Source organism: Pleurodeles waltl, chromosome 6, assembly GCF_031143425.1.
Source record: "Pleurodeles waltl isolate 20211129_DDA chromosome 6, aPleWal1.hap1.20221129, whole genome shotgun sequence".
Classification (NCBI taxonomy): domain Eukaryota; kingdom Metazoa; phylum Chordata; class Amphibia; order Caudata; family Salamandridae; genus Pleurodeles; species Pleurodeles waltl.
Window position 1 is genome coordinate 306,700,495 of NC_090445.1, and position 23,544 is coordinate 306,724,038.

Genomic DNA, 23,544 nt, shown 5'->3' on the forward strand with positions numbered 1-23,544 from the left:
TCCTCCAGCTACTCCTGCGAGGCCCTCAGGATGCAGTATAGCCTAGACCTACTTCTCCCATGTTGTTAGTTGTGGGGAGGAGGTGGTGGTCCGCCGCCAGTCCTCTGAACTGCAATGTGGTGTCTTGAGACCACAGAATGCACCTTCCCCCATAGGTTGTTCCACCTCTTCCTGATGTCATCCCTATTTCTTGGGTGCTGTCCCACTGCGTTGACCCTATCCACGATTCTGCGCCATAGCTCCATCTTCCTAGCTATGGTGGTGTGCTGCACCTGTGATCCGAATAGCTGTGGCTCTACCTGGATGATTTCCTGCACCATGACCCTGAGCTCCTCCTCAGAAAACCTGGGGTGTCTTTGCGGTGCCATGGGGTGGTGCAGGTGATCTGTGGTGGTGTGTGTTGTGATGTGTGGGGTGATGTTTAGGGGTGTGTGGTGTTTTGTGCATGGATGTGTGATGGTGTTGCGGGCCTCTGTATGCTGGTGTGGTCTTTGCTTTGCTGTCTCTCTGCTTCTTCCAAATTGTGCGTTGTAAGGGTTTGTGGGTAATGTCAGTGTGTGTTTTATATTGTATTGGGTGTGTGGGAGTGGTGTGTGTATGTGTATCAGGTGTGTGTATTTCGATTTGTCCAATGTAGTTGTGTTTTGTAAATGTGTGTGTATTTTGAGCGCGGCGGTGTGTACTGCCAATGGAATATCGCGGTTGAAAGACCGCCGCATGGATTCGTGGGTCGTGATAATGTGGGCGTATTCCTGTTGGCGTGACGGTGTCGATTTTGTTATCGCCATTTTATCACTGACCTTTGGTGTGGCGGACTTGTGTGGGTGTCTAGATTTTGGCGGATTCTGAGCTGTGGGTCTTAATAGCTGTAGCGGAATTCCGCAGCCGCTGAGGTGTGTTGGTGGTCTTCTGCACGGCGGTAAGCGGGATTTACCGCCACGGTTGTAATAAGGGCCTTTATCTGGTTATAAAGGCTCACAAAAAATCCTGGCTTTATTATTTTTAACCAGCTTGGACATTAAAATACTGGTGGTGTTGGTAAAAAAAAAGGCCATGTGGCAACGCTAAATGAAACTAATGTCAAATATAAACATAAGTACAGCTTTTAATTACAATTCAGACCGCATTTTGGAAAGTTGTTTCACATGTGCATCATAGATGTGGCCTAGGTTGTTATTAGTACACACAGAGCATTGTAGTCGCACGGAAGAGATTTTGTACAGTACATACTTTGAACTGATGCATTTCAAGGTGCTGTCTTGTGTGATGTTGAAGAAAGGGGAGGCATTATGTTGCATTTATTGCACTTGGGGGTGTCTCTCTGAAAAATGTGCCAGTCGCTTGACCTTTAGTAACTGATTAGAAGTAGCTCTCACTACAGAAATAGTTTGAGAACCCTGACATACAGGAACATCATCAACACAATGTGGAGGGAGAATGGATGGATTGCACAGGATGACACGTTTCAAAGCTACAGGATCACACACATGAAACCAATTGACCAACATACCAGGGCAAACAGGTCTATTCTGAAGCTCAGATAACTGCCCTCCCACTGTCCAGGCAGCCTGGGCATGGAACTCACACAACCCAAATATGCACAAACAGTACCTGGATCAAATAGTACCTGGATCAATTCCATGTCCCCTTCACTTGTCAGACCAGCTACCACCACCTGCCAATGACACAACTCTGAAATTACCATATGAGGATGGCAGTGAAGAGAAATGGAAGGAAAAAGTGACATACAAGGAGTTTAGGCAGGCAAAAGGCATACATGAGACACAAAAGTCATTTTAAACGTCTGTCTTTTTCCCTTACAGTGCAATGTGACTGCCCCAAACACAGGTATCCATAAGGGAGGCACATCATCAAGTCTGATGTAGCTAGCAAATCTGGCCTGTATGATGCATAGAATGAGATGCTCTGTCTCATGGTGACAGAGATACCCTTCTCTACAAATTCTCACCACTAGAGTACCCCATGCAATCACAGTAATCAAAGAACATCATATACTTACACTCAAGGGTTCTTCCATGTGCCTTGTTGAAGCCAGCTTCCCTTGGCGTAGTTGGGTTCCTAACTGGTGTCAGCAATCAGTGATGGTTTGGGTAGGCAGAATCCCCTGTAAGGAAAAGCGACATGCATGCAACCATCAGAACAGAGCAATGTCTCAGTACCCACAGACATAACATACATACACCCATGACATATGTCACTTACCAACCACTCAGGCCCTCTCTGGGTACAGTTGTGTCATCAGCTTGGGAATATCGCTGTTTCGCATAATGAAGGCATCATGGACGGAACCCGGGTACCAGGCACACACTTGAGAAATTGATGGAATGGAAGTTCTTCCTGTTCCGATAAACCTGTTCATTCCCATGCGGTGGAACCAGTGCTACATGGGTAATATGAATGGCTCTCACAACACGTGGAATGTGTGCCAAACCATAGAACTCTGCTTTAACATGGGAAAAATCCTCATGTTGAGGGAAACAAAAGTAGCTGTCCAGATGTTTCAACATTGCTGAGAGAACATCCTTCAACACAGAATTGAGCTTAGGCTGGGACATCCCAGCAGATAATGCCAGTGTGTGTTGGAAGGACCCTGTGACCAGGAAGTGCCATACTGACATACTATGGGTGTTATGCTATTTGGATGTTGTAGGAAAGTCCTTCTTTTTGCCCCAAAATCTTTAGGACAAATATTGGTGGTTAGTGACTCTTGGCTGCTTACCAGTCCCAGGGCAGGTGCTTTGTGTAAAGTGAATATGCAAATTAGGCAACTTATAATTGGCTATGTCATCCTACCTATAAATCCCTATTATATGTTAGGGCATGTAGGTTTAGGGAACCCAGCATAGGTAGTGCAGTGCTGAGGTACCCAGTGTCATTTTAAAGGCAGGTCTGCCCTGCTGGCTGCTTTTAAACTAAAGTTACATGCAAATTCGACTTTGGAATTAAAAAAGACTTCCAAAGTCTTAAGCTACCTTATTTGTACATATAGGTCAACCCTAAGGTGTGCCCTCTGTGTCCCTAGGGTTGGGTTCTACGTAGCTATAAGCAGGGACCTTGTCAAAATGGTTTTTATAAAAACTGGACAGGTAAAATAGCCAAATTTGTGTTTCCCTCACTGGGGTGAATGGGCTCCATAGGCTAAAATGGGGAGACTTTATTTTGATTAATAAAGTCCCAAAAGGAGCTAACTATCATTTTGGTATCAAACTTATTGTTATAATAAATCCATTAACTTGCCATTGTTGAATTTAATATAACTAGTTCAGGGAAGGAGTTTTAGAAATCTACCTGAAAGTTGCCAATTTCAGCTCTGAAGATTCCGTCCTAAAAAATCAACTGAGTCCAACAGTAGAATTCTTCACTGAGGTCTCCTGCAACACTTATCCGAAGAGGGCTCCAGGGAGGTCGGATCGGATTGGTGACTTGATCCCGGTGAGAGAAATCTTCAAGAAAAAGACTAACTCCAAAGGTAAAGCTTTGACTGGGACCTCCCGCTTGCTGTAGCCAATCAGGGCTCCATCGCGGTTGGCCTTAAACTTTGACTTTGCCCCAGTCGAGGTGCCACCAGACACCTGAGTGACACTTTTAGTTTCTATGCACTAAAAAATGTTAATTCTTTTAAAAAATAATTTCTCTAGTTCCCCTTATCTGCTTTTATTCATTTTGGTGACAAATTAAAGATAAAAGTATTTCCTATTTTTATAAATTGGTTTCGGATTTTTAAACTGTTTCCTGTATTTTGTTTTATTAATGTTTTGTGATATTTGAATGCTCCACACACTTTGGCCCTCATTATGAACACAGCGGTTTTCAGGCTGGTGGTCTTTCCAGTGACCACCAGCCCCCCTGGAGCCTCGTATAATGGTCATTCTGCTGGGCCGGCGGGCGGAAAGAGAATGCCTGGCCGGGACATTGACGGTGGCTCCACATGGAGCCGCCATCAATGCCTCTGTGCGGTTGGTGCAGCTGCACCCGTTGCACAGATCACTGCCTGTAAATCGGGCAGTGACCTGCGCGATGGGGCACTGCACGGGGGCCCCTGCACTGCCCATGCCAAGTGCATGGGCAGTGCAGGGGCCCCCAAGGGTACCCCAGTGCACCCCTTCCGCCAGCCTTTACCTGGTGGGGAAACCCACCAGGGAAAGACTGGAGGCACAGGGATCATTATCCAAGGGGCAGCAGCAGTGCCCTGTCAGATAATGGTGCTGTCCACCGCCAGGCTGCCTGTAGGAGGCAGCCTGGCGGTGGGAGAGGACCACCGATGGAGGCCCTCCCTGGCTTCATTATGTGGCGGTGTGGGCCACCATGCAAGATGGTGGGATTTCCCCCCACCGCCGGCATGGCTGCCCACACCGCCATGATCATAATAAGGGCCTTTGTCTCCTGAGTTAATCCGTGTTGCTCGTTGCTAAGCTTCCAAGGGCTGAGCTGGGGTTATTTTATTGAGACCTAACTGGACCTCATGGGGGTTAGTGGCCTATTGCTAAGTATAGATACTCGCCTGCCCTTGCCAATCATCCACTTTCCAACAGATGACGAATGGCTGGCATCAGATCTGGCTGCAACTAACAAGGATAAGAGCTGATCAGAGATCCATGATTGCCTATCCAGGTGATACAACGGTATGATATGTCTATTCTCCATCGTCTGCAAGTCTGCTAGTGGACGGTGCACAGAAGGGTGTCTGATCCATCTCCTCCCAGGGTAACTATATGGGCCAAAAAGAAAAAAAGACAGTCACTCAATGTGTCCCTAGCAATTTACATAATATATGTCGGACATGAAATGTGTCATGTCATGTGAGTCACTGTAAACATGATACACAACACACATCAGGAATCACACTTGCACATTTGTGAAACGTTGATGTCTTGCTTATCTACATATGTGTACAAAAACCTCTATCTGGTTAGCTACCTCATGTCCAAATTACTCTATAAACGGCCTGTAATTCAATGGCCCGATTCCCGGTTTACAAGTGTGGGAGATGGTGGTGGTTGTACCCCCAATAATGATGTCACACCTCCAGGACCACATACCTATATTGTAACTGAAACAATTGATCTAAATGACAGGACAAGGCCAGCATTCAATATTTGCAAGCGCATCATGTTTATGCTTGTAAAGCGTCAAAATATATTGTGTGATTACATTGCATACCTCAAAAATGACGCCTGTCTGTCCTATTCCACTGGGCATTAGGAACCGCCCACGTCCACAGGCGGAAGTCATCATTGTGGTAGGTGGATGCCACCACGGTGGACACTACTATAGGATAACATTTCTGCCCATGGTGGTGTTGGCCCGATGACAGCATCCGCCGGTGGTGACGGTTGTTTACTTGGTGGATGTGACTGCCATTTTCTACTGATTCTGTCACTGGACTCCTGACACTGCTGCCAGCAAGACCTCCACAACCTGAGTTGCTATGTACAGCCTCTGGGAGCAATCATACCACGTCCTATAGGTGATAGACCCCTGCCGTCTCACCCAAAGTGGTGGGGAAGCTGGTGGAGGAGGTCCTGCCCCTGTATGAACAGCTCTATGGTGTACCAGAGAAGCAGGTAAGTGCACTGCATGCATACTTTCTCTGTACCCCTACTTATATCATCTTTTATCATCCGAGGCTTAAGCCCAGTTTGCATGATTTGGTCTGCAAAGTCCTGTCGGTGCTGTCAGTGTGAATAAATAGTTGAGTCAATGGGCATGTGTCTATGTCAATTGAGAGGTTTGTAATCCTGAGACAATGTGAGAGTGTGCATTGAGTGTTACCTGAGCCAACTTGTGTTTGATGCACATGTCTAGGTGAGGTGTTCTGACAGCCATCCCCAGCCTAATCTTGCCACAAGATGTCTGTAATGTGCAGTCACATGTGGTTGCATGACAGCTGGAGGGGTGAATGCATGTTTTATGTGTTGGTTGGCCACCATTTGTGCTCCTTCTGTGTTTGCACAGTGATATCTGGCCGCTTATGGACTTGTTGGACTGTTGTTCTGTTGCCAAGTAATGATTCACTCTGCCCCTCAGCTCTGCACATAAGCAACAAATGTAAATTGGCTGTGGGCTACATGGTGTACTGTAATGCATGTGATGTTTTTGGACATGATGTATTATGTAGGTATGCCTGCACAGTCTGCAGAGAAGGGGGCCTGTGTATTGCCAGTCACTCCATAACTGGACATCTAGGCTGGTATCAATTTCCATTTCCACAACAAGTGTGACACAGTGTCCACTCCCTGTATCCCTGGACAGTATGTGATGGGGACAAGTCATATCTCACAGCCATAATGCAGCTTCTTGAGGCCGTGTCCACTGATTACTATGTGATTTGCTTTGGAGGCAGATTCATTCTTTCCATCTCCTTCCTTCACACACAATCTATATGCCATCTATCACTCACCCAAACACCAATCAAAATGTATTGACTGGTTAATAGACTATCATTCCCTCATCCTGATGATGTCACCTAACTTCATTTTCACCGGTGATTGCAACATTGAATAGGCAATCAGAAATGCAACGTATTGACAGTCCTTGCCAAGCATCTTAACACACTAAAGGACTGTGTATCATATAGTAACATATTTAGGGAAGGTGGAATACCTGCCCCCTTTTATTATCAAGTAGTCAGATCATATCTTGTTCCATTTCCCATGCAGATCTACAAATTTTTCCATCCTTTCTGCCCAAAGTGAAAAAAACGTGATTGTGCCACATGAAATGAGTTAAGTCTTTGGATCGTGAAGATCTACTTGCCCTTAGATTGACCTAATCACTGGCATCAATACCTCAATTACTACAACAATATTGTAGAACAAGTAGTAACTCTCTTAACCTAATTCATTTACAATTTTGAGAAATTTGCATATGTAAATCACATGGTAGCTCTCCAAATGCCTTATGCTTCAGTGAAACCTGAAAGGTGTGAGAAGTGTCCAAACATAAACTAATCTCACTGGCAAATTCACATTCATTGAGGAATCAATTACACCTCACTGAACCCTATCATGTTGTATTGTGATATCCAGGTCTTCCCACTACCTTAGCAGCCTGTCACCAAATACAACTCAATCACGTACCTAATAAAAGAAGAACAAAAAGAGCTCCAAGCAATATGCTACATCTGAACAACAGAACATTTGAAACTTATTCTGCTATCAGTAAAGATTGATGTTAGACCTGACAGCGTTTGGGTGGTCTTCCCCCCACCTCTATCTCCTTCACTTTTCTGACCTCGTTTTTGCTGGCTTTAGGACTCTATGCACTTTACCACTGCTAACCAGTGATGAAGTGCCTGTGCTCGCTCCCCTAAAAATGGTTATATTGGCTTATCCCTAATCAACATATTTAATTTACTTACAGGCAGGAGTGGGTGGAACTTGGGGAGTTCCATTATGCGGAATTCTGTGGAGTGGTTAAAAAACTCTGCGCTTTGCAGAATTCCACCAGCAGGCAGAATTAATCAGTCTCCTGTTCGCAATACGTTTTTCACATTCCGGAGCCTGATGCAGATTTTTGCATTCAAAATATTGCACAAACGGCACAACGAGGTTTGCATGGGCAAGGCCATTTTATTTTATCTGTCTCTCTGTGCATGGTGCTTGGTCTAACCTCATTATTTTCTCTGTTTCTCTGTGCATGGTGCTTAGTCTAACTTTAATTCACCCCAAATCTTTGCAATTTCACCCTTTTCTAAATTATCTACCCCTCATGTTCCCTTTATTTCATCAGTGTGTCTTTGTGTTCCAACATTTTATCTTTCTGTATTTTTTGTGTGTTTTTGTGACTTTTTGAATACTTTATTGTTTTTTGCCTTTGCCTTTGCCTTTGCCTTACACCCAGCTCCATGACAGAGCAGGGTGGCAGAGGAAGTGGCAGCACTGGTATGGCTGCTAGCCACTTACCTTGCAGACATTGACGCCACTACGGGGTGCAGCCCTGCCCCATTTTTACTGAGGCAGATGTGGTAGCACTTTTGTTTTTTGTTCAGTGCCACATCCCTTCCATGCTGGCAGCAGGCAACAGGCGGCAGGCCTGGGAGTGGCAGGCCAGGGAGTGTCTACTGCTGTGGGGAGGGTGTGCCAGTTGGTGCGTCGGCACTCTGGGGTCCAGCGCCTTCGCAGCGGCCAATGCACAATTGGGCAGACATACTGGTCGCATAAAGGACCTGCTCGACCTGATGGATGTTGATATATCAGGACTTTAAATAGTTATTTATGTGTTGTGTGCATTCTACAATGCAGATTTCTTTTTCTAATAGCAGTGCTGCTGACTCTCAGAGGTTAGTTAAGTTTATGTTACAACAAATATTATGTAATACAGTTTGGGCTAACGAAGTGCTCAATCAGTTCTTCCTAATTGTACTCATTGGCAAGCATTATTTAAGAAGCCATGCAGACTGGGACTCCTGTCATTAAAAATATGATAGTGGTAGTAGTAGTAGTAGTAGTAGTAGTAAGTAAGATCAGTGAGTTAGCATTCCCTTCGCTGTTCCTTTCTTTATGTAGCTTATGCAATTCCTCTCATTCGCAATCTCCCAGTGATGTGTAGCATCATACTATGCATCTATATGAAAACAAAATGTTTTACATATGCTACCACATTCCACTAGAAGGTGGACTGTGGTACAGGACCTAATAAATTCACACCTGGGCAATGGAAACTCCTTATATTTAGGGACCACACACTATGTCATTAAACTTCTCCAATTGGTCCAGAAGGCAGCTGCTGGAATCATTTATAAAATTCTTAAATCTCAATTGGCCAGAGAGGTTTAATAACCCTGTGTTAGACTTGGCATCCTAGGCGTGGTCTACCCTAACGTTTTGCCTCTGCTTTCCAGGTTGTTGATGTGTGCTTGACTTTTGATGTTTTTGATATTCTTGGCACTTTACCACTGCTAACCAGTGTTAAAGTGCAAGTGTTCCTGTGTAAAATGTATGTGTAATTGGCTTTCCATGATTGGCATATTTGATTTACTAGTAAGTCCCTAGTACAGCATAGATGCCAAGAGCCTGTAAATCAAATGCTACTAGTGGGTCTGCAGCACTGGTTTGCCACCCCCATTAGTATCCCTGTAAACATGGCTCAGACCTGCCACTGCAGTGTCTATGTGTGCAGTTTTAAACTGCCAATTCAACTTGGCAAGTGTACCCACTCAGGTAAACCCTAGGTAGCCCCCTGGGCAGGGTGCAGTGTATGTTAAAGATGGGACATGTACTGATGTGTTTTACATGTCCTGACAGTGGAATACTGCCAAATTTGTTTTTCACTGTTGCAAGGCCTATCTCTCTCATAGTTTAACATGGGGCTGCCTTTAAATATTATTAAAGTGCAAATTCACTTTGAGAGCGGATAGAAATATGGAGTGCGGCGTCTCTGAGTTCACAATTTAAAAATACATATTTTACTGAAGTTGGTTTTTAGATTGTTAGTTTGAAAATGCCACTTTTAGAAAGTAAGCATTTTCTTGCTTAAACCATTCTGTGACTCTGCCTGTTTGTGGATTCCCTGTCTAGGTAAGTTTGACAGTTCGGCTGTTTGTGAATCCCCTCTAGACAGTGAAACAAAGGGAGCTTGGGTGTAGCCTGCATATCCTGCTGAACCATCTGTGCTAGAGTGGAGGGAGAAGTGGTCACTTATACCTGAATGGGCTCTGCCTGCCCTCTTGCAATGCAATCTCCAACCCTCTGGTGTGTGTCTGCGGCCCGGCCTGGGCAAGGCAGGATCTTGCAAACAAGAGAGACTTCCCTTTGAAGTTTGCTAACTTCAAAGGCAGAAAGGGGTATAAGTATTGGACCTAAAACCCCAGAAAATTAGATCACTTCTGGATTCAAGAGGAACCTCTGCCAAGGAGAAGAGCTGAACATTTGAGGAGAAGTGCTGCCCCTGCATATGACTGTGCTTTGTTGGGCTATCCTGCAGTTGCTGCTTCTGCCTGTGAATGGGGACAAAGACTGGACTTTATTGTGCATTCCTGATTGAGAAGAATCTCCAAGGGCTTGAACTGAGCTTGCCTCTTGTTTTGAAGTCTCAGGGCCATCAAAGACTTACTTCCTCTGCCAGCACCTGGACTCTCTGCTGAGACTTCTGCCCTGCCAAGTGGTGCCCTATCCAGTCCCAGGGACCTTGATAGGTGAAGTTGGCAGGAGAAGGACAGAAATCCACACACAGAATGCCGTGCGAGGAAATTTTCGATTCACCTTCTGCAATGTGCTGATAAATGACGCGCCGCCGGCTTTGTGGCTGAAATCAATGATCACTCCGCATTGCGGCTGGGAGATCGACGCACCGCGGATGGAGAAATGACGTGCAACACCCGCTTGAGGCTGCTGAAATTGACGCAACCCCCACGCAATGGTGTTTTCTGACACTGTGTGACCGGATTTTCCATGCATGGTCCCTGGGCATCAAAGTCATCCTGACCCTGCGTGGATCCGAGGTGGCAAGCCCCGACCGGAGAGGGAAACAATGCACAGCATCACTTACGAGTAAGGAATTAACGCATTGCTGACTTTACTGAAGGATGCTCACCCATGCAGCTTTATTTGTTATGCTAACCAGGTACTTTGTGTAAAATCAACGCTTCTATTCTTTTCCATGGAGTAAGACTCTTATTTTTTGGAAAATCCATGTTTTGATTTGTGTAGGAGGCTGGCCTGATGTGTGGTGGGTCCCTATGATTTTTACACCTTATATGAGGTCTAGGTATCCCTTATTAGTGTAGTCTAGTCAGTGTCTATAAGCCAGGCTCTCTAGAGGTAGCTGTGGATGAGCAGCCAAGACTTATCTAGGAGACATGCAAAGTTCATGCAATACCACTGTAGTGACACACACTACTTACACACATGAAAGAAAACACTCAGTGTTACAAAAATAAAGGTACTTAATTTTGGTGACACAAATACCAAAAATACCATAGAGGCTATACTCCCTTAGGAGGTAAGTAATACACAAATTATATACACTAGTATGCAGAAATAGGCATGAAAACAGTTAGAAAACAGCACAATTAGTGAAATTCACAATAGAGCAAAATAGCACTAGGGGGAGCACAAACCATATACTAAAAAAGTGGAATGCGATAGTCGGCCCTCCACCTAGGTAAGTGGAGTATGTAGTGGGAAGCTGAAAGTATTAGGAAAGCCCAAAGGTAAGTACCACAACACCCCACAAGCGACCAGAAAAGCAGGAGTAAATCACTGTAAATTCCCCAGATACCAACTTGGAAGAAAAGAAGAAGAATGCAAAGCCCAGAAGAAACTGCAAGACACCAACAGTGGATTTCTGGACAAGAGGACCTGTGGAAGAAGGGGACCAAGTCCAGCAAGCACAGCTGAGTCCCGGAAGGGCAGGAGCCCCTACCCACCAGACTGAAGGAACAAGAGATGAGTCGATGGTGAGGAAGGAGAGTGTGTACTGCACCCAAGAAGAGGATGTCAAGTTCCTGGAGGATGCAGGTGATGTCCCACACCAAAAGGATTCCACAAACAAGCCTTGGCACACGCAAAACTCTCACTTGGTGGAAAGCGGAGCTGCCGGGGACTAGGAAGGACCAGGTGCACTCTACCCAGGATGGAGAGTCAGATTGGCCCACAGAAACACAGGTAGCAACCACAGAAGTCCCACAGGATGGGGACACAAAAGTCAAATGAAGGAGCCCACGCAGCACTAGGAAAAGGGATCCCACACATCCGGAGAACCACTCAGGGAACTGTGCGTCACAGGATGGAGTGCTGGGGGCTAGAGCTTTAATTTGCCTAAAGATCCATTGGAAAAGATGCTAACAAGCCTTGGCAGCTACAAAGGACGTGGTGTATGGGTGTACTGTCCTGCATGGGCAGGTAAGGGCTTAACTCCACCCAAGATGGAGAGATGGAAGAGAGGACTGTCGGGACCACCTCAGTTCACCACCAGTGTTGCAGGATCCAGGGAGCTTAGCAGGAGATGGTATCCACGCAGCCGGCCGTTGTTGCAGTTGATGCCTGCAGATGCAGGGGAGTGATTCCTTTACCCCAAGGGAGATTCTTTCTTCTTTCTTGTGCAGGCTGAGGAAGGGCTGTGCTCAGAGGATGCACAACCAGGGAAATGTTGCAGTTGCTGGAAGGAGCCATGGATACAATGTTGCAGGAGGTGTCTTGCTTCTTTGTTCCAGCTTGTCAAGTCCAGGAGCATCAAGATGAAGTTTCTTCAGTCAGAAGTTAAAATGGAGGTTGCAAAGGAATCCTGCTGGAGTCTTGCAAGCCAAATCTGAGGAACCACCCAAGAGAGAGACCTTAAATATCCCTTAAAGAGGGACTGGTCACCTAGCTGGGTGACCACCTATCAAGAGGGTGCTCTGACGTCACCTGCTGGCACTGGCCACTCATATGCTCCCAGAGTTCCCTGCCAACATTGAATCCAAGATGGCAAAACCCAGGGACCCTCTGGGGGAGCTTTGAGCACCACCCCATGGGTGGTGATGGACAGGGGAGTGGTCACTCCCCTTTCCCTTGTCCGGTTTCGTGCCAGAGCGGGGACGGAGGACACCAAATGTGCCCTTCAAAGCATTACCAGTGGCCTGGGGAGGCTAGCGCTCCGAACTCTGTAACACCTATTTCCAAAGGGAGAGGGTGTAACTCCCCTCTTCTAAAGGAAATCATTTGCTCTGCCTTCCTGGGCTTGAGCTGCTCAAGCAACAGGAGGGCAGAATTATGTCTGTGAGGTGGCAGCAGCTTGGGCTGCCTGGAAAACTTCAGAAGGCTGTAATGGCAATACTGAGGGTCCACTAAGGAGACCCCAGAGTGCATGAAATCATACAACCAATGCTTAGAAAAGCTTTGGGGTATGATTCCAATGTTTTGATACCAAGCATGCCTATGTTCGGAATTACCATTATGTAGCTGGGCATAGGTATTGACCTATGTCCAGTAGACGCATAAAATGGTGTACCCGCACTCACTGCTAGTGCAGGAGTGCCCTCACACACAGGTTCTTTGCACCCTGCCCTCTGGGATAGAAGGCCTGCCATAGGGGTGACTTATAAGTGACCTGGTGCAGTGAAAAGTAACAATGAAAGGGTGATTGCACCTTTTCACGCAGGCAGCAGTAGCAGTCCTGTAGATCCCTTTGCTTGGGTTCCCTATGGGTAGCAAAATATATGCTGCAGCCCGTAGGGATCCCCTGGAACCCCAATGCCCTGGGTATCTAGGTACCATATACTAGGGACTTATAGTGGGGCACCAGTGTGCCAATTGTAGGTTGAAATGTTACCAGTAACCAGATTTAATGGAGATAGCATAATTACTGGGGTCCTGATTAACAGGATCCCAGTGAACACAGTCAAACACACTGACAAACAGGCCACAAAGTGGGGGTAAGCAAGCTAGAAAAAGGCTACTTTCCTATACCTTGTGTGTGTTGGATTTTCATTGTTTTCGTCTTGATTGATTTAGATAAATATTACCTATTTTTCTAAACTGGTGTGGTTTCTGTTTTGCAGTGTTTTCAATGTAGTATTGTGTGGGTTGGAACAAATACTTTACATGTTGCTTCAGAGTTAAGCCTGCCTGCTCGTACCAAGGTACCAAGGGGGTAAGTGAGGGTTAAGCTGGTGTGTTTTTCCTTTCCCCTGACTAGAGTGAGGGTCCTTGCTTGGACAGGTGTTAACCTGCCTACCAACCAAAGACCCCATTTCTAATATCCTGCATTGGCTCCCGGTGGAAAAGTGAATCCTCTTTAAGGCCATGTGTATTGCCACACGTTCCATTCATGGAAAGGCCCGATAATCATCCAGAATGTATTGGCTTCCTATATCCCATTATGGTCTCTTTGTTCAAGCAGTCAGTGAAATCTGTCAGTTCCCAGGATAAAAAAAGCAAGGAGCATTGGTCGTTCATTTGCCTTTATGGTGTGCTCTTCCTGCTCCCATCACAAGTCAGCATTCTGAAATGGTTTTTAGAAAACTTTTTAAAACTCACCTTTTTAGGACCTGAGCTGGTGTTTTCCAGAGACAGGGTGAAGTGGTTATCAAAAGCACAGGGAGGCTTGTGAAAAAAAAGGGAGTGACCACCAGTGCAGGAGTCAGCAGCAGCATCAGTGCACCGGACGCAGCAGCGGTCAGAGGGGGAGAACTGGCGGCAGCAGGGATGAGCGTTGGTAAGTCATACTGCTCCTGCTTATTGACAATTACTAGTTTAGTCACAGCAATGGCATTGCTTGTGACCCCTCTCTTTTAGCCTCTTCCATCTTCAACTCAGCAGACAAAAGTTCATATTGAACGGACACTACAAATGATGGGTGAATGGAAAAGTGAAGGATGGACTGCTAAAAGAAAGAATGGGTTGAATGGTTTATGAGTAAAAGGATGTGTTGGTGAAAAGAAAGGATGCGTAGATGACTGATAGGAGATGCAAGGGTGAATGAAAGGATGGAAGAAAGGGTTTATGGGTGAAAGGATGACTCTGCGGGTGAAGGGTGGATGGTGAAAGGATGCTTGGGTGGGTTAAAGGGTTAAAGGATGTGTGGATGGTAACAAACGATGCATGGGTAGATGGATGGATGGCTGGAAGGGTGGTTGAAAGTGTGGATACTGGATAGGTGAGTGTGTGGATGGACATTTGGATAAATGGATGGCTGAATTGGAATGGTGAAAGACTGGACAAGAGAGAGAGTGCTAAGCTTAAGTGGTGGGTATCAAAGGGTAAGAAGATGAATAAAAAGATGAATGGTTAATTGTTTGGATTGAGAAATAAGGGAGCTCTTCTGGAGAGTAAAGTGTTTGTTCACCTACTTTGTTTGATTTGCATGGTTATTAAAGCTTTGATTCAAAGTGTGGGGTATTTAAATTTTTTGTCTTCTGCCTTAACTCACTGTAGTTGTTAAGCAAGGCAGGTATGTAGCCTCTGACCCATCATAACTCCCTCCCTATTAGTCACTCATGCTACAATGACATAACTGCATCATCGTTCAGTTCAGGAGTACAATAGTGTCCTTTATTCTTTTCAAAGTTCCATCCAAGCCACCCAGAAAAAAAAAAAAAATCCCTTTTGGCATGTGCAATATTTATGTACCAGTGATCAATATTTCATGGCTTCCATACGAGCTTCATGCCAGTTCAAATCTTACTCTCTTGACATTTGTCAACTACGGTGAGGTACGTGTGGGTAAAAAATGGCCCTTTGACTCATAATCAGCCATATCGAATTCCAAAGGCCCTAGGGGACCAGAGGTTTGCTGATCCTATGATACTTTACTTTTTAATAATTGTTTGCACAGAGCACTGTTTATAACTTGTCATTTTCCTTTTTCTTTCTTGCTATAGCTACTGCTGGTGCACATCCTCCTACTGGTCAGAGGATAGCAGCCCAGCTACTGTGGTAGAGGCTTGAGGCCACGTGCACTGAATACGCGGCTGGTGGCTCTTCAGGAGGAGGAGGATGAGGCCCAGTCAGCTGCCGACATGTCTGCTGGTCTGAGCTCCTTCAACCGGCGGCCAGTGCCTCTAGCCTCACCGTGGCAGGTATCCGGGCCACCGACACCTGGCACTAGCCCATCCACATCCCACCACCACGCTCAGATTGCAATTTCTAGTGCTGCATCCAGCAACACTTCACACGCCTGGACCACCAGGTGGCACACATAGAGTCAGCCCTCGATGATCTCTGGACCCATGTGGAGAATGCCTTCTTTTTACCCTTTTTTTTTTTTTTTTGATGGAAGGGACACTTGTTGTGGGTGAGCGGGTGGGAAAGGGAGTTGGACTGGGTTTTTTCACTTTGGATTTTTTCTTTGGACTTTCTTTGGACATTTGTTGGACTTTGGTTGGGGACGGGGTGATTTGTTTGAGGAGAGGGGTGGGCCTGTTGTGGGTTGTAATTTATAATTTGCATTTGTATATAATAAAAGGGGAATCATTATTTTACTTCATTTATGCCAAAAATTTTGATTTTGGTGTTTTAGTTTGCACTGCTTTCTTTTAGTGTAGCCTGCTTTTTAAATCTGCTAACAAAGTGCGTGTCAGTTACTTATACCCTTGCTCTACCGCCATCTTGTAGAATGCTGGCCTGGCGTAACAGTGGGTACCTTGTGGTACTTACACCCTGTGCCACGTCCAGTTATCCCTTATTAGTAGGATAGAGGTGTTTCTAGCAGCTTAGGCTGATAGAAGGTAGCTATGGCAAAGCAGCTTAGGCTGAACTAGGAGACATGCAAAGCTCCTACTATACCACTTATGTCATATGCACAATATCATAAGAAAACACAATACTAAGAGTTACTAAAAATAAAGGAACTTTATTTTTATGACAATATGCCACATGTATCTCAGTGAGTACCCTCAGTAAAAAGGTAAGTAATATACACAAGTTATATGTACACAAACCCAAAACAGGTAAGTAAGAGTCAGAAAAGTAATGCAAACAGTGTAGAATTAGGAGAAATAGGTTGCAATTGGCAAACATAGGTCTAGGGGCAACAGAAACCATATACTCCAAAAGTGGAATGCGAATCACGAATGGACCCCAGACCTATGGGAGCTTGTAGAGGGTCGCTGGGACTGTAAGAAAACAGTCAGGGTGTCCAAGATACCCCACCCCAAGACCCTGAAAAGTAGGAGTAAAGTACACCTACTACTCTAAAAGGACACAATAGTCGTGATAGGGGGATTCTGCAAGAACCACAAACACCAGCAAAGCACTGAAGATGGATTCCTGGACCTGAGGACCTGCAAGGCAAGGGGACCAAGTCCAAGGGTTGCAATAGTGTCCAGGGGGGGCAGGAGCCCAGAAAACCCCGGATGAAGGTGCAAGGAAGCTGCCTATGGGTGGAAGAAGCTTAGGATTCTGCAACAACGAAGAGAAATAGGAACTTCTCCTTTGGATGGAAGAGGTCCCACGGCATGCTGAAGGTTGCAGAAGTGTTCACACGGAGAAATACCGCAAACAAGCCTTGGTAGCTGCAAGGGTCGCAGTAGGGTTTTTTGGGTGCTGCTGGGGACCAGGAAGGACCAGGATATTGCCCCTTGGAGGAGGAGACAGAGGGGGCACTCAGCAACTCAGAGAGCCCCCACAGAAGCAGGCAGCACCCGCAGAAGTAACGGAGCAGGCACTTAGAAGATTTGAGAACCGGAGCTGGCTCAGAGTCACAAAGGAGGGTCCCACGACGTTGGAGGTCAACTCAGCGGGTTGAGCACTGCAGAAGGAAGTGCTGGGGACACAGGCTAGGTTGTGCACAAAGGAATCCTTGGAGGAGGGCACAGGAGCTGGAGCAGCTGCAAATCACGCAGTACACAGGTCTGCAGTCTAGTGTGGGGAGGCAAGGACTTACCTCCACCAAACTTGGACTGAAGGATCACTGGACTGTGGGAGTCACTTGGATAGAGTTTCTGTGTTCCAGGGACCACGCTTGTCAAGATGAGAGGGGACCCAGAGGATCGGTGATGCAGTCTTTTGGTGCCTGCGTTAGCAGGGGGAAGTTTCTGTCGACCCATGGGAGATTTCTTCTTAGCTTCCAGTGCAGGGTGAAGGCAGATGACCCCCCGAGCATGCAACACCAGGAAACAGTTGAGAAAGCCGGCAGGATGCGGCGTTACAACGTTGCTGGTAGTCGTCTTGCTACTTTGTTGCGGTTTTGCATGCGTCCTGGAGCAGTCAGCAGTCAATCCTTGGCAGAAGTCGAAGAGGGAAGTGCAGAGGAACTCTAGGGTATCTGAAGAACCCTAAATAGCCAGAAAAGGAGGTTTGGCTACCAAGAAAGGAGGATTGGCTACCAAGAAAGGTAAGAGGCTATCAGTGGGGGTCTCTGATGTCACCTGCTGGCACTGGCCACTCAGTGAAGTCCAGTGTGCCCGCAACACCTCTGTTTCCAAGATGGCAGAGGTCTGGGACACACTGGAGGAGCTCTGGGCACCTCCCCTGGGAGGTACTGGTCAAGGGAGTGGCCACTCCCCTTTCCTTTGTCCAGTTTCGCGCCAGAGCAGGGCTGGGGGATCCCTGAACTGGTGTAGACTGGCTTATGCAGAGATGGGCACCATTTGTGCCCATCAAAGCATTTCGAGAGGCTGGGGGAGGCTACTCCTCCCCAGGCCGTCACACCTATTTCCAAAGGGAGAGGGTTTTACACCCTCTCTCAGAGAAAATCCTTTGTTCTGCCTTCCTGGGCCAGGGCTGCCTGGACCCCAGGAGGGCAGAAACCTGTCTTGGGGGTTGGCAGCAGCTACAGTGGAGACCCCGGAAAGGCAGTTTGGCAGTACCCAGGTTCTGTGCTAGAGACCCGGGGGTTCATGGAATTGTCCCCCCAATGCCAGAATGGCATTCCATGATCTTAGACATGTTACATGGCCATGTTCGGTGTTACCATTGTGACGCTATACACAGGTAGTGACCTATGTATAGTGCATGCGTGTAATGGTGTCACCGCACTCACAAAGTCTGTGGAATTTGCCCTAAACGATGTGAGGGCAACTTGGCTAGTGCCAGGGTGCCCACACACTAAGTAACTTGGCACCCAACCTTCATCAAGTGAGGGTTAGACATATAGGTGACTTATAAGTTACTTATGTGCAGTGACAAAATGGCTGTGAAATAACGTGGACGTTATTTCACTCAGGCTGCAGTGGCAGTCCTGTGTAAGAATTGTCTGAGCTCCCTATGGGTGGCAAAAGAAATGCTGCAGCCCATAGGGATCTCCTGGAACCCCAATACCCTGGGTACCTAAGTACCATATACAAGGGAATTATATGGGTGCACCAGAGTGCAAATGTGATTTGGTAAATTTATTCACTAGCCTGCAGTGACAAATTTAGAAAGCAGAGAGAGCATAAACACTGAGGTTCTGGTTAGCAGAGCCTCAGTGATACAGTTAGGCACCACGCAGGGAACACATATAGGGCACATACTATGAGCACTGGGGTCCTGCCTGGCAGGATCCCAGTGACACAGGGGCTAAAACATACATACATACAGTGAAAATGGGGGTAACATGCCAGGCAAGATGGTACTTTCCTACACAACCCTCCTCCCTAAATGAAGGACAATAAGACTAGCCTTGTCCTGATGAGTCTTCATTGTCTAAGTGGAAATATCTGGAGAGTCCATCTGCATTGGAGTCGATACTCCCAGGTCTATGTTCCACTGTATAGTCCATTCCCTGTAGAGATATGGACCACCTCAACAATTTAGGGTTTTCACCTTTCATTTGTTTTAGCCAAAGTAGAGGCTTGTGGTCTGTCTGAACAATAAAGTGAGTGCCAAACAGGTATGGTCTCAACTTTTTCAGTGCCCAGACCACAGCAAAAGCCTCCCTTTCTATCGCAGACCAGCGCTTTTCTCTAGGTGTCAACCGTCTGCTGATAAAAGCAACTGGTTGATCCTGGCCCTCAGAATTCAGTTGTGATAAGACTGCCCCTACCCCTAATTCAGACGCATCAGTTTGAACAACAAATTTCTTGGAGTAACATGGGCTTTTTAGGACAGGTGCAGCTAGCTGTCCATAGCACCTTCTTTGGCATTTTCTTGCTTGTGAGATCATTAAGAGGGGCTGCTATGGAGCCATAATTCTTGATGAATCTCCTGTAGTACCCTGTGAGGCCTAGAAAGGCTCTCATCTGGGTCTGAGTTGAAGGGGGAACCCAATCCATGATTGTTTGGATTTTCCCCTGTAGTGGTGCAATCTGTGCTCCACTTACCAGGTGGCCCAGATAAACCACTTTCCCCTGCCCTATCTGGCACTTTGAGGCCTTGATAATGAGGCCTGCCTTTTGCAGGGCCTCTAAAACTTTCCAAAGGTGGACCAGGTGATCATCCCAGGTTGAGCTAAAGACAGCAATATAATCTAGATATGCTGCACTGAAAGCCTCCAACCCTTGAAGGACGGTGTTCACCAACCTCTGAAAAGTGGCAGGTGCATTTTTCAAACCAAAGGGCATCACTGTGAATTGGTAGTTGCCCTCCTATGGTAGAAAATGCAGTCTTTGGTTTAACATCTTCTGCCAAACTAATCTGCCAATACCCTGCAGTTAGATCAAAAGTGCTAAAATACTTGGCAGAAGCCAGTGTATCAATGAGCTCATCTGCCCTGGGTATAGGATGAGCATCAGTTTTGGTTACCTGATTGAGCCCTCTGTAATCTACACAAAACCTCATCTCCCTCTTTCCATCTTGTGAAAAGAGAAAAGTGAAAAGAGGTCTGAAAATTGGCTTAGGAGATTGATGCAGTTGTCTTTCTGTTCTGTAGTCAGACAATCTGCTAATACTACTCCCTCCACTAAGGCATCTGCTTCAGTGGAGGAAAAGAGATCAGGGAGAGGGTCATTCTCTTCTTCCTGTCCCTCCTCTGTTGCCATGAGCAGGGTGAGATCAGCCCTGTCATAGTAGGGTTTCAGGCGGTTGACATGAATCACCATAAGGGGACTCCTGGCAGTGCCCAGGTCTACCAAATAGGTAACCTCACCCTTCTTCTAAAAAATTAGATGGGGTCGACTCCATTTGTCTTGGTGGGCTCTTGGGGCCACAGGCTCCAATACCCACACTTTCTGTCCTGGTTGGTACTGGATCAGTACAGCCTTCTCATCATACCATTGCTTTTGAGTCTCCTGGCTGGCCTGAAGGTTTTTACTGGCCTTTTGCATGTACTCAGCCATTCTGGATCTTAGGCCGAGTACATAGTCTACTATGTCCGGTTTAGGAGCTTTTAAAGGTTGTTCCCAACCCTCCTTCACAAGAGTAAGTGGACCTCTTACAGGGTGCCCAAAGAGGAGTTCAAAGGGGCTGAAGCCCACTCCTTTCTGGGGTACCTCCCTGTAAGCAAAAAGGAGGTAAGGTAACAGGACATCCCATCTCCTCCTGAGTTTTTCAGGGAGTCCCATTATCATTCCTTTGAGAGTTTTATTAAACCTCTCAACCAGACCATTTGTTTGTTGATGGTAAGGGTTGGTGAACTTGTAGGTAACACCACACTCCTCCACATTGCTTTTAGATATGCAGAAATGAAGTTGCTACCTCTGTCTGACACCACCTCTTTTGGAAAACCCACCCTGGAAAAGATTCCCAGGAAGGGCCTTTGCCACTGCAGGAGCTGTAGTGGTCCTTAAAGCTATGGCTTCAGGATATTTTGTGGCATGGTCCACTTCCACCAAAATAAATCTATTGCCTGAAGCAGTAGGAGGGTTAACGGGGCCAACTATGTCAACCCCTACCCTTTCAAAGGGCACCCCAATCACTGGAAGTGGGATTAGAGGGGCCTTTGGAGTGCCACCAGTCTTGCCACTGGCTTGGCAGGTCACACAAGACTTGCAAAAATCTTTGGTGTCCTCTGACATATGGATCCAGTGAAACAAGGGGAAAAGTCTTTCCAAAGTTTTTGTCTGGCCCAAATACCCAGCCAAAGGAATGTCATGTGCTAGAGTGAGAAGAAACTCTCTGTACTGCAGGGGAATGACCAATCTCCTGGCTGCTCCAGGTTTTGGGTCCCTTGACTCTGTGTACAAGAGGTTGTCTTCCCAGTATACTCTATGACTGTCGCTGACATCCCCATTTTGCTGCGTGACAGCTTGCTGTCTGAGACCCTCTAATGTGGGACAGGTTTGCTGTGCCACACTCAGCTCTTCCCTGGCAGGCCCCCCTCCACCCAAATGCTTAGCAGTGTCTGCTGTCAGCTCCTCTAGTGTAGGTTCTGCACAGGGAGGAAATTCCTCTTCCTCAGAAGGGGAATCATCTGTAGAGGGAGGGATAATGGATAGGGATTTACCCTTCTTACCCTTAGCTTTAGGGAGCACTTGGTCCATTGTTCCAGGATCCAAGTTACCCTGTCCTTTTTGCCTTTTGGCCTGAGCCCTGGTTAAAGCAAAAATATGCACAGGAATGTCCAGCATTGCTGCATGGGCCTCCAACTCCACTTCTGCCCAAGCTGATGTCTCCAAATCATTTCCTAGTAGACAGTCCACAGGTAAATCTGAGGCAACCACAACTTTCTTTGGACCAGTACCCCCCCCCCCCCCAGTTGAGATTCACAACAGCCATGGGGTGGCTAAGAGTGTTGTTATGAGCGCCTGTCACTTGGTACTGCGGACCAAGTAGGTTTTGCTGAGGGTGGACCAGTTTTTCTATCACCATAGTTACAATGGCTCCTGTGTCCCTGTAGGCCTGAACCTCAACACCATTTATTAGGGAAAGTTGCTTGTACTTTTCCATATTAAGGGGACAAGCAACCAGGGTGGCAAAATCAATGCCACCATCAGAGACTAAAACAGCCTCTTTGGTCTCCCTAACAAGACCAACTCCAACTACATTGCCAATAGTGAGCCCAGCTACACTCTTGGATTGGTTATTAGTAGTAGATTTCCCACCACCACTGCTATTACAAGGGGCTCTAGAATTTGCAGCAGGGGTTGTGGTGGTGGGAGGTTTGGTGTTTTTCTATTAGCAACTGGACTCAGTTGCCCAATGGCCTTTGACTTTACACAAATAACACCAAGGTTTTTTAGGTTGATTATTAGAAGAGAATTTGGACCCACCTCCCCCAGAGGATTTTCATGGGCCTGATATAGACTCAGAATGCTTACTTTTGTCCCCACCCTTCTCAGAAGACTTACCATCCTTCTTCTTGCCATCCTTCTCACCCCCTGTATGAACCTTTCTGTTCACCCCTGTTCTGACCCATTTGTCTGCCTTCTTTCCCAATTCTTGGGGAGAGGTTAGATCCAAGTCCACTAGGTATTGGTGCAACAAGTCAGACACACAATTGTTCAGAATATGCTCTCTCAGAATAAGATTATACAGGCTTTCATAGTCAGAAACCTTACTGCCATGCAACCACCCTTCCAAGGCCTTCACTGAACAGTCCACAAAATCTATCCAGTCTTGAGAAGACTCTTTTCTGGTGTCTCTGAACTTAATCCTGTGCTGTTCAGTGGATAAGCCAAATCCATCCAAGAGTGCATCTTTCAAAACTTTGTAGTTATTGGCTTCACTTTCTCTAACAATACTAACAGTAAGGAGCCTATCCCTACCCTTTCCATTGAAAGATAGCCACATAATAGCAGCCCACTGCCTTTGAGGGACCAACTGTACCATACAGGCCCTCTCAAGTCCAGCAAACCACTTATTAATGTCATCCCCCTCCTTGTAAGGGGGGACTATCTTGTGCAGATTCCTGGAATCTTGCTCTTTAACAGGATTGCTATCAGGAATACTGTGGCTGCCACCATGGGGAAATAACCCCAACCTCTGTTGTTCCTTCTTTATGTCTAGGGATTCCCTATCTAAGGCCAGCTGCTGCTGTTTAAGCTTCAGTCTGGTCTCTTCAACCCTCAACTTTTTGAGCTCCCTTTCTAACAAGTTATCCTCAGGGTGGGTGGGTTGGGAATGCTTTGACACAGATGAAATATGGGAAGTTTCAGAGGGGGACCTGTCCCTAACTGTCTGGACCCTGGTAACCTGGCCTCTAGGGATAAAGGATGCCCTACTGTTATGGGAACCTCTATCATTACCAGCATCACTAGGTGCCCTGCTAGGGGGCAGACCCTTGTCAGAACCCTCCCCAGCTTCT